At 41.1% G+C, this 15,243-nt stretch overlaps 1 protein-coding gene across 2 annotated transcripts in view; it reads left to right on the forward strand.

Annotated features, from left to right (window-relative positions):
* Positions 1 to 15,243, forward strand: part of Sh3gl2 (SH3 domain containing GRB2 like 2, endophilin A1) — a 183,010-nt gene that overhangs the window by 96,797 nt on the left and 70,970 nt on the right. The window lies entirely within an intron of this gene.

Consider the following 15,243-nt stretch of genomic DNA (forward strand, 5'->3'; position numbering starts at 1 on the left):
CTTACGCAGTGCTGTGCGGCTGACTTATCTCTGTCCCTTGCAGTACCCCAGCTCAGAGCCTGGTAGGAAGTTACTGCTTAGTAGCATTTATGGGTCACATACTTGTAGCTGCTTACATCTGTCCTTCAACTGCTTCCAGAATTCCCACTTAGAGGCCACAAGCTCTGCGTAAGAACTAAGTGTGGCTGGCTTTGCTTGGGGACTCCTCCGGGGCTGCCTTCCATGCCACGATCGGAGCACCACCATGTTGCAGTTCTTTCCGTATTTGTCCTGTTTGGCTTTGACCTCGGTTTCCCTGTGTCATATGTCCTGTTGAGAACTAGTGACTTTCCTGCTGTTGTTTTTTTAAGCAAGCCTCTGGGGTTGAAAATGTAGAAACTTTACTGATGCTGTTTTATCATGTCTGATAATTGTGCTGCAGAGACACTAAGTTTCTGCGTGCAGTCAAGCCCAAGGCAGGTGCTAGCGCCTGTCAACAGCTCAGCTTAGCAATGTACATACTGTGGCTCGCCTGGACAGCTTCATTGGAATCAACACCCTCCTACTCCCTTTCAAACCACTCACACTTACCAGGAATAACTGGCAAAATGCCAGGTATGCGATACAAAGATTTTGAAGAACTCATAATGCAAAAATATGGTCCTCATATAATGGGGGTCCATTACTCATGAAGCATATCCCATGGTCCCCAGGTCACTGAGTAGAACTTTACTGAGTGAATTGTAAACGTGGAGATCCACAAGAAGTAACAGAAGTCTACATCTTGGCCCCTGGCTTCCTAAGCCTTGCTCCCAAAGTCTTGGCAAATAGTTTTCTATAAGCTCGTGCTGTGGAGAAGGAGGCATGCTTTGCGCGGTGGAGTTCTTGGAGCCTTTTATAACCAACCAGAGTCCTGGGATGGTTACTTCAAGTTCATGATGTGTGTGCCCTGGACCATCTTTTCTGTCAACTAACATTTATGCGTTTGTTTTCACTTTATTATGCCAAGGGGTTACTTGGTTTTTTTTTTTGGGGGGGGGGTTACTTTGAGTTTTTAAGGGAATAGTGATCAAGTAATTCAGATTCTTTTGTACTTTTCTACTTTTAAATGACTAGAACTTCAGTATCCTTAAAGCTGTGTCTTTTGTCTTTGATAATTATAGGCCCTAGAAGCCTTAGAGAAAACTTCTACAAGTGGCCATGTGAACCAAGATCCCTGGATAAAGCTATTTCTGTGTTTTAAGACTACTTTTATGGCTGAGGTGCCACGATTAGGACGGACGGACACACACACACACACACACACACACACACACACACACACAAAACAGTCTTCATTTAGGGTTGCTCCTGTATACATGTGTTTAGGTCTGAGCGCTTGGGATTGGATAATCAAACAGGGAGATCCTTCCTGGAGAACACAGATTCTTTCTCTGTCAGCATGGGGACTGCCTATAACTCTTCATCTGGGGGAGGGCCTTGTGAAATTTCCCCATCTACATTGAACTAGTTTGTCATTATGCAGGCCTTGTTTGGACAACCATAGTGTTGAGATTTCGTGCATGCAGCTTCCCTGTTATTTCTAGATCACACTGTCTTGCAGCAGGTGTCCTGGTTCTCTGGCTCTTGTAACCTTCCTGACCCATCTGAACCTTAGATGGAGGGCTTGTACTGGAGAGCCGAGACTCAGGCTGCTCTTTCTTCCTTAGTGTCAGGATGCCTACGCAGCCTGCTCCGTTCAACAGATGCACAGACCGGGAAGGTTTGGGACAACTTCATACATCTGGACACTGTATCTTGGTCTTACTGTCCCCCCAAATCATCACTCCCACTCCTCCGCAGACATTCTCCAACACACTCCCCCATTTCTTGTAACTTCTTGAGTCCAGTCGATGCTTCCAGCTGGAGAGCTTGCTGCCTGGTTTCCTCTGCTGAGTGTAGGTAGCCATAGCTGCAGTGAGCCCCTGGGAGCAATGTCCCGTCCAGAAGACAGTGTGTCGCAGCACTCTGCCCCATCTTCTTGCTTGTACTTCCTTTCTGCCTCCTCTTCCACGATGTCCCTCAGGCTTTAATTGCTCAGTTTGTCCCAGTGCCTGGCCCATTGTTACTTGGTAACTTTCTCCCAATGTTTGGACTCCTTCCCCTTTAGACGTAAACCACCCTCCTTTAAATTCCATCCACACCCTAAATTTGCTTCTATTTTGTTAATCAGAAAGCATTACTAGTTCTTTGTAAATTTGGCAGGTCATGGAAAATTGGAACATGCACTTGTTGTTTAGACACCTGTGCTTAGAACATTACTTGGTGGCCTTTATTTTGGGAAGCAGGATCTAAGCTAGTCCACTTGTGATTAATTTTTGGCAGGATTTGTCATAATCTATGTCCATCTTGCCACTTGTTGGCTTTTGTCTCGAAAGTTGTGAAATATATATATATATATATATGCATATATATATATATATATATATATATATATGGTGTGTGTGTGTGTGTGTGTGTGTGTGTGTGTGTGTGTGTGTGTGCATGTGTAAGCCAGTGGACAACCATGGGTGTTGCTACACAGGTGCAGTTAGGTTTCCATTGCTGCAAAGAAACACTGTGACCAAAAGGCAAGTTGGGGAGGGAAGGGTTTATTCAACTTACACTTCCATATTGCTATTCATCACTGAAGGGAGTCAGGGCAGGAACTCAAACAGGCCAGGCACCTGGAGGCAGGAACTTATGCAGAGGCCATGGAGGGATACTTCCTACTCGCTTGCTTCCCCTGGCTCTCTTAGCCTGCTTTCTTATAGAACCCAAGACTACCAGTCCAGGGATTCACCATCCACAATGGGCTGGGCCCACCCCCATTGATCACTAATTGAGAAAATGCCTTGCAGCTGGATATTATGGAGGCATTTCTTCAACTGAGGCTCCTTCCTGTCTGATGACTCCAGCTTGTGTCAGTTTGACACAAAACCAGCCAGTACAGGTGCCCTCTTCCTTGTTTGTAAGACAGGGTCTCTCGGTGGCCTGACATTATCCACGGGTCTCTGCCTTCCCAGTGCTGGGATTACAAATGTGCATCAGCATGCCTGACTTTTCCCCATGGATTCTGGAGATTATTATTCAGGTAGCCTTGCTTGTACAGGAATTACTTTACAACAAAGCCGTCTCACCAGCCTTGGCCTTATGTTCTTCAGGAATACATCTGAAAAGCTGCCTATTTTGGGGATCAGAACAATCAGAAGAATAGAACCCAATTGGACAGTAGCTATTAAAATCACAACTGCAGTCCGTTTCTAAGAAGTGTATCTAAGGTAGATGTGGTGTGACATAACCTCCATGTTTAATTGTTAAGTACAGCATATTGACATGGCAAACGTTTGGAGAAAGACCCGCTATATGTATATTAATAGAGATTAGTTGATGCCAAAAACACTGATGTGAAGTTTTCTTTAAAAACAGGGGATAGTGTATGCTGGGGTGTGTGTTTGTGTGTGTGAGTGTAAGTGCATGTGTGCATGTGTGGGTACACACCTAAAGAAACCTTGGAAGTATAACCAAGAAATCCATATGTGAGATTGCTTATAAATGTTAGATAGGGGAAGGAAAGGCACTGGCAAAGATGGATTAGAAATATTTTTCACTATAGACTTGTGAACACTGTTTTGCTTTTTTGAGCTATGGCATTGTATCACCCATTGAAATATTTAAAAAATGAAAAATGGTAGAAATTTGCTTGTCTGGTAATACCAAGAATGGGTTTGGGAATTTACACAGTATTCCTTTTTTTTTTTTTTTTTTTTTTTTTTAGTAAAGTAAGGGTAATGTTTGTTTACATGGGCTGGGATCTTACTTTTGAGGCTTGTGATATTTCCTTCTTCAGCAAGCACCGATTTTCCTACTGGCATGAAATCTGACCGGGAGGAACAGCACGAATGCTTTTCTGGATGCGATGCACTGGATAAAAGAGGAAATAAAGAGGAATGAAATGGAGGGTTTTGCTTCCTAGGAGCTGCCAGTTCCTCTGGGTGAACTGAGATCCAGAAGATGCTTTCCTTTGTCTTCCCAGTGTGAATTGTGTAAAGGATGCTCAAACTTTGTCATCTCTATGCAGATGAGATGGAGGGGGGCGCTGCTCATTCCACCATCTATCTTTCTTTCTATCTATCTATCTATCTATCTATCTATCTATCTATCTATCTATCGTCTATCTATCTATCTATCTATCTATCTATCTATCTATCTATCTAGTTGTTTATTTATTTATCTATTTATTTTTATAATAGTCTGTGCAGGCAAATAAAAGGACAGTTCTATCGCCACTTGGGAATTAGTAAGTTTCTTTCTAGATGTTATTATTTTGTAAGAGTCCATTTGGAATAACTAAAAACTTCAGTTCTCTGTTGGGTTAATGTGACAAGCAGTGAATAGGATGCTTGATAAAAGCGGTGCTGGGGGAGGCTATCTGGATTTGCTTCCTGAATTGACCACTGGGTATCAGTATATATGGAATAATAATTGTGTGTTGGACACAATCACATGTTAGTAATTGAACATCTGTAGGTGGAAAAGTCTACAACTATGTGTATATTGGAAATTGGGGAAGCTTGTGAGTGATCTGAATTCATGTGAAATACATGCTAGATTTTATTTTTTATCTTTCACACCTAATAATATTATCAAGATTTTCATTAGTAGTATTTTTCTTTGCTGACTGGAAAAACTCATTCATTCATTGAGGATGAAAAATCCTTGTAAGGAAATTTGGAGATAGAAGCAGAGCTTGGAATATTCCCAGGCTGGTGTTCACTGTGTGCTTTTTATGCTAAGAAGAAAGCATTCTTTTCAACACTAAGATCACTAGGTCTTGCCGTCCAGTAAGTATGGCCTGCCTGCAGCAGCTGCAAAGATTGCCTGCCATCCTGGTTCTTTCCTGTCAACTGAAATAGGAGAGCCCGGGCAAGGGAGAATAAAGCACATTTGAGAGTATGAATGTTGCGAGTGTGTGACAGCTAGAAATGAAATTATCCACCAATGCTAAAGGTTTCTGTGTGGCAATGAAGTAGGAAACGAGTTATTTTAAGGTATATCTCTGAAGCATTAAAATAACTGGGTTAAACAAAAAAACCCACATTCACAGAGCCCAATAACATCTCTGAGTGGGTTTGGTGGAGAGTGGTGGGGAGCAGCTATACCCCTTGGTATTTTCTGCTTTTACAGCAACCACAGCTTTGGATACTGAAGAAAGGGGGTTACTATTACAAAGTCCTGTGAGATGGGTATGGAAGGAAGAATAGAATGTATCAAGAGACAGTGACAGGGTAAAAAGGAGCTGGAATGATGACTGCAGGGACCACAGAGGAATGATTAGACAGAGAGCGGCAGGGATGTCTTCCCATCCTCTAGTCTGGTCCTCTGCTGGGTTTTGTCCGGTTGATGAGATTTCAGTTTTCGATAGTGTTTCTTTCTCTCAGTGTCCTACCAAGATGTTTTTTATTTTCTCAGCCCGAAATGCTGTCTTCTGCTTCCTTCAGATGACAGGCCCATGGCAAAGGATGTGGGAGGAACTGGGGACCCCCAGGAGCTGGCCTCTGCTTGATTCAAAATGATTAGATGCCTGAGGTATCAGCAAATATTGGAGATTTTTATTTCCAAAAGGCTAGAAACCTAATCATTCTCCTCTGTGCACGCAAGGAGTGATTGGATTCTTTCCCCCAAGTCAGTACGGTTTTTGGTGTCATACAATCTCTGGGAAACAAAGCCATTGCTTAGATCTCAGTACACTCCTGCAGATGGCAACCATCAGCAGACAACTGGGAGGTAGTGGACTCCCTGCGTGCTCGCCCGGGGCCTTCTGACCTTCTCTATAAAAAGCTCTTTCTGTACTGATGCTCCAGGGGGGTGGTGGGTCGAATGGCAGTTACATAATGGCAGTCTCTTTCTGTCAGGGTGGCCTTTAGGCAGAGTGCTACGGGTGGATTTCTTCTTGGCAGGAATAAGCAAAGAAAAATCCATTTCAATTTTTTTTTAAATGAAAACAGGAAAAAAAAGTCTTGATGTTTCTGAAATAGGAGAACAGCATTTTATCGGTAGGAATTGGTGAGGAACATCAGGGTTACTTCTTTGACCTGTCTTTCATATGACAGAGGCATTTTTGAAGCCAATAGATGTTGTGTTTTCACAAATATTTGGTGGACTGATGGGACGGCTCAGCAGGTAATGGTACTTGCTGACCAAACCTTAGGAACTGAGTTGGAGCCCTGAAATCCATGATGGAAGGATAGGACCCAGTCCTAAAATTGGCCTCTGACCTCTACACAGACACTGGGACACATGCATACTCACCCTGTCCTGTAGACCTACCTCCCTGTCCACCCCCACATGCAGACAGATGGAGAGATATGGGGGTGGGAGGGAGAAGAAGAGAGAAGAGGACGGGGGGGGCAATAATAATAAATAGATTAAAAATAAAAGATACTTGATATACTGTGAGGCAAACAGGAAACAGGAAGATAGGAAGAGACAGGTCTGCCAGTTGTGGAGCAGGCTGTGAAAAGTCTGAGATTTTCTGAAGTCATATTCTAATTATGTGGCTTCCTTGGATCCTTCCTTTCTTTTTCCCTTCAGTAAATGTCTTCTATCATCCCAAAGTCCCTTCAGTTGTGAAAATTAGGGGTAGTTTAAAAACCCAGGGCAAGCCCAAACTAATGACATCCCAAAGCTGTGGTGAAGAGACCTTTAAAGAAGACATTATAATTCTTAGAATATGTTTGGTACACATTAGCACTTTTAAATTTTGTAATTACATTTTCAAATTTATATTTGTACCTTGAAGGAAATTTACTGTAATGAAAATAGTTGGATAAAACCAAGCAGAAAGCATTACATGTTTTATAGTAAGAAAAAAAAAATCACTTTTCTCTTGAGTGCTGTCCTCCTCTCCTGGTTTGGAGCTTTTCTCAGCCTGCACCATTGATGTGGCTGCTCGGCTAGCATGCCTGGCACAGGCCTTTGCACAGCATCTATAGACCCAGCCCTTTCACCTCCCTCTGATGCTTCAGGCTTGTACTTGCTAAAGAGGAATTTGGGGCAGACAGAGTGCGCAGAAGCTTCCTACCTCCTATAGATCGGAGAGATCATGTAAGGCCAATGCTGTGACTTTGATGTCCCAAGGTGAAATTTCCTCTTCAGGAATCAGGTCTTTGGAATCATGGTTCCTACGAGGCCATGTGGGATCTAAAATTTGGGATCCCAGGTTGGTCAGAGTCACTGCTAACAGCTGTGTACACATCTGTACACATCTGCTCCCTTCCATATTCACAGCTGGCTTTACAGTGTTTACTTTGGGCTTTTCTTCAAATGAATTTATGTTATCTATGTCAGAGTAGTAGTTGGTCACGACTCTTGTGTTGAGAGCATCACCTGAGTTGTGTGAGGTAATAGTTTGTTATCTGGATTAAGGATTACTCTTTCAAGAGCATCATTATAAATCTTCCACTGCTCAGTTTCTGATGAAGACTTAGTCAAGGAAACCATATCAAACATCCTTATATGTTTCTGAGCTTAAGATAGGCCAAATGAACATTTCACTTGTCCTACACACAGTTCTGCATGCAGCCCAGGCCTGGCTCCAGGACTGGATTTCCTCTCTGTGTGTGTTCTTTTGCTCTATTGCCATTACACTGTTACTAAAATTGGGTTAGTGTTGAAATTTCTTAGTTTGGAATGGGCCATTTAGAACACATGCTCACTCTCTACCCATCCTCCTTAGTTCTTATTTCCCCCAGTCTTGCCTCATGGTAACCTTCTTTGGTTTTGTCAACCTTAAGTATACTGGAGTAGGTGCTTCCCCGGGGGATCTTATTAATTGTGGAAGAATTTAAAGACTGATATTGTGCACTAGGTAGAAAGAATCAAGGGTGGGCACACTGCAGACTTGGATTGCAAGCTCCATACAGATGGTCAACATTTAAGGCCCCCACCCAGGCTTCAGTTGTTTTATCTAGATGGTGCTATCTCAATTTGAATTTCTGACTCATAAAATAGCCCAGGCCATGTTGTCAGTGGCTGCTATTTTGTGTGTTTCTTTTCTCTCTCTCTCTCTCTCTGTCTGTCTCTGTCTCTGTCTTTGTCTGTCTCTCTGTCTCTCTGTCTCTCTGTCTCTCTCTCTCTCTCTCTCTCCACCTCTCTCTCTTTTGAGACAAGGTCTGTTGTATAGTACAAACCCATTCTTTAGCCTCTGCCTCAGCCTCCCAAAGGCTAGAATCATAAAATGATTACTTCTTTTAATATCGGCTTTGGATTCTATTAAAATAGAAGAGTAGCTGGGTAGACGTTTGGAATGTTTTAGTGAATGGCAGAGAAACAGATGAAAATCTGGAAAGTATTTGTCAATCTATATGGATATATTTAGTTAGATAATTTTAGTCTTTAGATAAACTAGGAAGATAGGAATTATCAAGAGGTAAGATTTCATCTGCTGAAGTTGATGAGTTATAAGCAAGTGTAAGAGTATACCATAAAGTATAAGATAAACATATAAACAGAATGTTTCTACAGAGGTCATATAGCAAACTTCTCTCTTTGTTCTGGTAAAAGGGAGGATGTTGGACTGTATTTTTTTTATCTCCCATTCTGTGTAGGTCACAAGACAATAGAAGATGCTCCTGGCCTTGAGGGTCCTTTAGTCACTTTTTAAATTATTATTCTTTAGTTATTATTTTTTCTTTAAGTCTTTTTTTCTTTTCCCAAGGGTATAGTATATGAAAATTCTTTTTTAAAAAAAAGGTCAAATGCAGAAAGATGTGGGAAGGAAAAGTCAAAACTTTTTCTGAACTATTTCCATAAATATGAAGCTGTGATTGAATCACTGTCAGTCATTCGTAAAGATACTATTAGGTTTTTGTATAAGCAGCATGAACTGTTTCATAACATCCAAGGTGAAGGAAATAAGCAGTTCCATCTTATATTTCCTCCAACTAAATTAAACTCCAGTGAAATACATCCTTGCTAGATTGACAGGAACTTCAGTATTGCCCTCCAGGGACACCTTCTTCTGTATCCTTTTTCCCTGCTCCCCTCCCCAACCTCAGCCACCTAGTCTACACAGTCAAAAAATGAATTTCACCAAGATCTGCTTTCAAGCAGAGAAGAGCCTCGTATCTACCTGTGTCCTGATGCTCTCTGCCCTTCAGTATGTGCTGTGGGGTTCCACTGTTGATCACTGGTGGCCTTGCTGCCTAGCAGTATGCATCCCACACTCATGGGACTGTGACTTCTCATGAGCCTGACTGATATCCCTGCATAAAGCATGTGGCTGTTTGAATATGGGCAGCTGAGTTAGATCAGTGCCTCATATATTTTCTGTGTCACGTAATATGCCCCGATGACCTGTGTCATTACTTATTTAGTCAGCCATCAAATGGTAAACATTTAGATCATTTCCAGTGTTCGTCGTGGTGTTTTTGTACCTGTTCTCTTGATTTCTGCTCTCTAGAGACCCAGGAGTCATATTGATATATCAAAATCTAGACCTGTTAAATTTCAACTGCAACTTATATTTCAGAATAAAATATACTAGTTTATAGTGATGAAGTACCCTTCATGTCTCCTGTGTTGGTGATTTCTCTGTAAGAAAGCAGCTTTGGCTACGATGCTCTTCAGACAGGAACTCATGACTACACACTTGATGCTGTTATCTCTAGAGAAATTGTGCTCTTCATTTTTGAGGATCCCTCTACTAGGGGTTTATTATTTTTCTTGCTTTGTCCCCCAAACCTCTCTGTTGAGTTAGTCTTGTTGACTCATTTGGATTCAGAGAAAAGCTAGGTAGCTCATGTTCTCTCGTGATCCTTGAAGGAATTGTCAGATTTTTCTTAGCCTTCCAACCATTTCTAATCGTTTAGTTGTGTTTTCCATGTACATTTGATTCACTCTGTAGCGTAAGTGTAAATTCAGCAAGATAAAAGTCACTAAAGTAATTTTTAAAACCCATTTGTGAGCTGAAAACACACCAGGATTTCTTCACATTAAAATTAACAATTTTTTTGAGACAGGGTCTTTTGTAGTCTGAGGGTGGGAGAGACTCTGTCTCCCTTGACTCTTGTATTTGCCACATTCCTTATGGCCATAGATTAGACGGTACCAATTTCTGCTATGTGTTGCTTTTCTGAACATAACCATCTTTTGTTCTTTTTTAAAAAAATGTTCATTTAAAATTTTGTATTTATGTGTGTGTGTGTGTGTGTGTGTGTGTGTGTGTGTGTGTGTGTGTGTGTTTATGTCTGTGTGAGGACATAGGCCTGTGAACGCAGGTACTTGTAATAAGCAGAGGTGTCTGATCCTTTGGAGATGGGATTGCAGGCAGTCGTGCACACCCAGCGTGGGTTCTAGGAACTGAACTCAGGTTCTGGGGGAAGAGCAGTGTGTACTCCTGTACTCTCAAGTGCAGAGCCATCAATCCTGCTTCTTCTTATCTTTTGTTCTTTGGCAAGATTCTTTTGTCATTCCGAGTTTCTCATGATTTTCCAGTATTGAACCTTATTCTTTAGAAGTATTCCTCGTGTTCCATGCTTGTGATTGATTTGAAGAATCTCTTAGAATTTACAAGGATCTGAGCTAAAGTTCTGTTGGCAGCAAGGCCATGTGACTGCTGATATTTTCAATTAGAGTTTAAGTACTTCAACATGTGGCATAAAGAATGATAGCTTTGGGTAAACAGACCACATGAAGCAGGTGAATGCACTATCAAGGTCCATATTAAAGAGGTGGGTGAAATGTTTGACTGACATTCATCAAGCTATGAGTCTTGTATCTACCCTTTGGCAAGTTATTTCATATTGGGCCTTAGCCTCAAATGCTAAAAACCTGGATTCAGATGATAACCTTCCATTGTTCTGTAAGTGGTCTCACAGATGAAGTGAGGGAGGCAATGAAAATACAGTCACATATTCATCGAAGAATACCAGTATCTGAAGGAATAATTAGCACATGGTAGGCAGATGCATACTCTGAGTCTTCCCAGGGGTTAAGACCAGAAACTTTGAAAAGCTCTTACTACACAAAACCTAGAAATCTTGGGCAAAAGATAACGGATACGTGTTCTCATGAATTGCAGAACTGGAAAGCAATATCAAGACCCTAAAGTGGACTGTTTCCAGTTATTCAGTGAGTGGTGAGGGAGAGACAAAAATGGGGATGGGATGTAAGACAATGGGGTGAATTTATCATATAGGATTTTGGTTCTCTCTGATGGGAGAATTTGAAAAGAATCATCCTCTCATGGAGTTAGGATATTTGAACAGTAACTGTGTGTGCAGGTATATGTGTGGGCCGGCTCATGTCGAGGGCAGAGGTTGACATCTGGTCTCTTTGTCAATCACTCTCCATGTTATTTTCTGAGATGGAGTCTCTCACTGTACCTGGAGCTTGTTGGCTTTGATAGACTAGCTGCCAGCAAGCCCAAGTGATCTTCCTGTCTCCACTTCCCCATCCCTGGGATTGTAGGCATACCCTCTGTACCTGGGCTCTCCTCCTCTTCCTTTGAAAATTGTTATCATTAATTTTTTGAGAATTTCATACATGCATACCATGTTTTATAAACATATTCACCCATACTTCTCCCCCCAGCTCATCCCAGATCCACCCCTCACAACTTCATGTTATGTGTTTATTTGATAAGCTGCTGAATCAAATGTGTGTTGCTCATACACTCCTGGATAAGAAGCATCTGCTGGAATGTGGTCAACCTCCCAGGGGCCATACCCTTAAAGAAAACTGGCTGTCCCTCTCCAAGGAGCCATCAGCTCCTCAACTAAGGGTGTGGGACCCATGAGCCTCTCACCCCATCCATGCTGGAATGTTGTCTGGCTTGATCGTGTACAGGTCTCGTGCAGGCAACCACAGCGGCTGTGAGTTCCTGAGTACAGCGGCCCTGTCTCATCCTAAGATACTTTTTTTCCCTGCAGTCCTATCTGACCTCTGATTCTCGCTCTTTTCTGCTGTTTTTGATGGTGTCTGAGCCCTGGGAAAGTGGGGTGTGATATCTCGATGTCCCATTTGCATCTAAGCACTCCATAGACACTTTGCTTTGCATTTTATCAGTTGTGAGTTTCTATGATAACCAAGCACTAGCCACTATACAAAGAAATTTCTCTGATGAGATCTGAGAGCTGCACTAATCTGTGGGTAGAGAGATACAAATATAGAGGGCAGTTTGAGACTCTGTCCATTTAGCAAAATAATCGTAGGCTCACTTTTGGGGCCTACAGGCTCCCTAACCATGGGTTCTTAGCCTGATTTAACATTGCCACACATGCATTTCTTCCTGTGGAGTGGGTCTTAAATCCAATTAGAAAATGTCTTTTTTAAACTCATAATATTTGTACAACTATTGCACCCATGGGCATTTCTTCCCATGCTGTGCGTTATGGTAGCTCGCAGTGTTGACAGCTAGCTGGGTCAGAGTACGTGTGGTATTTCCCTCCCATAGCTTACATAGCACCTTCTGGCACTATGAAAACTACTTGCTTTTCCAAAACACTTTACTGCCTGAATTATTTCTACATCCCTAATGAAACTTTTAATATATTTGTACATGTCTAGATTATATAAATTAAAATGGACTGTAGTAATCATTTTCAACTGAAAAATAAACCATTACCTAAAATACAATAGAATTAAGATCAGAATAAATGGGGACTGTTTTCCTGGTACCACTATAACAAAGTTTTCTAAACTGGGAGCCGTAAAGACATGAACAATGACAACACCAGTTGACAAGCCAGTGTGGATGAGAGAAGTCTCACAAGGCCTATTCCTAGATAAAGAGCCCCTGGCAGCAAATGACTGTAAAAAGAGGACACATCATTCTCCCACATGGTAAACCCCCCTAACTGGTTATCCAATCCAAGTGGTCAGCTATAAACACAAATACAAATGTGCAACATTAGGTAAAATTAACAGGTTGAATTTATATATTCATTCATTATATGCGTGTGTGTGTGTGTGTGTGTGTGTGTGTGTGTGTGTGTGTGTGTGTGTGACAAACCTGTAATGATGACTTACTATCAAGGAAACTGTTCCCACAGAGTGTGGATGTAGGTATATGGTCACTATACAATTATCTCCATAATTTCTAATGGAGCCTTTTCTTAATTAGGGTTATATTATTGTGAGGAAACACCATGGCCAAAAACAACCTAGGGAGGGAAAGGTTTGTTTGGCTTGCACTTCCTCATCACTTGTCTTCATCAAAGGAAGCCCAGACAGGAAGTCAACAGAGCAGGAACCTGGAGGCAGGAGCTGATGCAGAGGCCATAGGGGGATGCTGCTTTCTGGCTTGACCTTCCTGACTTGCTCAGCCTGCTTTCTTATAGAACTCAGGACCACCATGCCAGGGATAGCACCATCCACAATGGGCTGGTCCCTCTCCCATCAATCACTAATTAAGAAAATGCCCTGTAAGCTTGCCTATAGCCCAGTCTTATGGAGGTATTCTTTAAATTGAGGTTCCCTACTCTCTGATGAGTTTAGATTGTGTCAAGTTGACATAAAACTATCCAGAACAGAGCTGGAATGTAGTTCAGTGGCAGAGGATTTACCTAGCATTCATGAAAGCTCTAGAATCAATCCTAATACCACTAAACAGAGAGAATATCATTGCTGATGGTTGACCAAGTTGTGTTCTTTCCTTAAAATAAGTCCTGTTATCAGTAAATCAATGTTCCCTTAACCCCTTTCAACCTCACAAACAGATCATAACTTAACAGTGAAATATTCAGGAGGTCAAGTGTGCATGACTTGGTGTTATTCCTTAAGTTTCTTTTGAGGTACTTCGTTACCAACACAATCCAACAGAAAAAAAAGGTAGGTGTATGGAAACTAGAAAAGAGATTATAAAATAAATCACGACTATTACATGCTGTGATTGTAGAATTTTACAGACTTAAGTGAAAATCCACAATTAGCACATTTATTCTTAGCACACAGGTATATTAACATCCAGAAATAACTTGGATATATGTAGACAGCAATCAGATGGAATAGTGGGAGGAAAGATCTCAGATGCAGTAGCATTTTAAAAATTAAAATTAGGAATGATTTACAATGCCTTTCTTTGTTTTAAATATAAAAATACTATGTATAGAAGAACTTAAAAACATTAGAAATATATAAGTATATCATGATTTTGTGGCTACAAAGACAGCATGACAAAGGGGTGATGTATTCCAGGCTAGCAATGGAATGTAATACTTTTTTGTTTTTAAATCAAGACTGTGCACATATAAGGCAAGCACTGTATCGCCAAATTATAAGTTATATCCTTAAGTCTAAAAGTTACTTTGTAATATAATAAGCTTATCATAAATTATATGAAATATAGTTAAATATAGCCATGGGAATATGTGAAAGGCTAATAGGGAAAAGAAGCTTTAATATACTTCAAACACATTTTAATTTTTTTATATTTAAAACAGTAGTATTTCATGAAGAAAGAGAACATTGAACAGTGATAAGGACTCCATAGACCTAAACGTATCTGGGAAATTAATGTAAGATATGAGTGGGTTTCAGTTCAGTCAAGACAAATCCAATAACTCAACAAGTGGCACTGATTGGGAAAGATTGGATCAATGGTTCACAGTTTATACTTATCTTTGTATAAGTTCCACATGGAGTAAGTCACAGTTTAAACATGGCTTCAAGTTCGACTTGTTTGAAATCAGAAAACACCAGAGGAAACTGTGGAAGAAGTTAAATAACTTTGGTTTAGCGAAAGCTTTTCTAATTATGGCCCTAGAATTAGGAAGTAAGGAAGAAAGAACTCATGTATGTGTTTTTAAAAGAAACTGCAATGCAGAAAACAAACAAAACCCCCAATCCAGCAACAACAAACTGGACCTGGAAACGTTGAAAGATGGAAAAGCAAGTAGAGAAACCTCATGTCTCGTCCGTCCCAGTCCGTCCCCATCCCCGTCCCCTCCCCCCCCTCCCCGTTTCCACCTCAGGACTGGGTTTGTTTACGGGGAAGGCTGGCCTTGCTGCCATTCATGCCATTTTATCGCTAAGGCAGTCTCGGGGTGCATGTGAATAGAGAGGGTCCGTCTTTGCTTTAATGTTAAGATCCCATTATCACATCTCTAAAACAGTGCTACCCCAATTTCCATGCTCATTTTTGAAATATATGCAAATGAATCTTCTGGTATATAATATGTATGTTAAAACATAGATGAGCATTCTGTAACTTTAGAATTTTTTAAAACTGGAAGGCTATGCTGT

This window comes from Peromyscus maniculatus, chromosome 2, assembly GCF_049852395.1.
Source record: "Peromyscus maniculatus bairdii isolate BWxNUB_F1_BW_parent chromosome 2, HU_Pman_BW_mat_3.1, whole genome shotgun sequence".
Taxonomy (NCBI): Eukaryota; Metazoa; Chordata; class Mammalia; order Rodentia; family Cricetidae; genus Peromyscus; species Peromyscus maniculatus.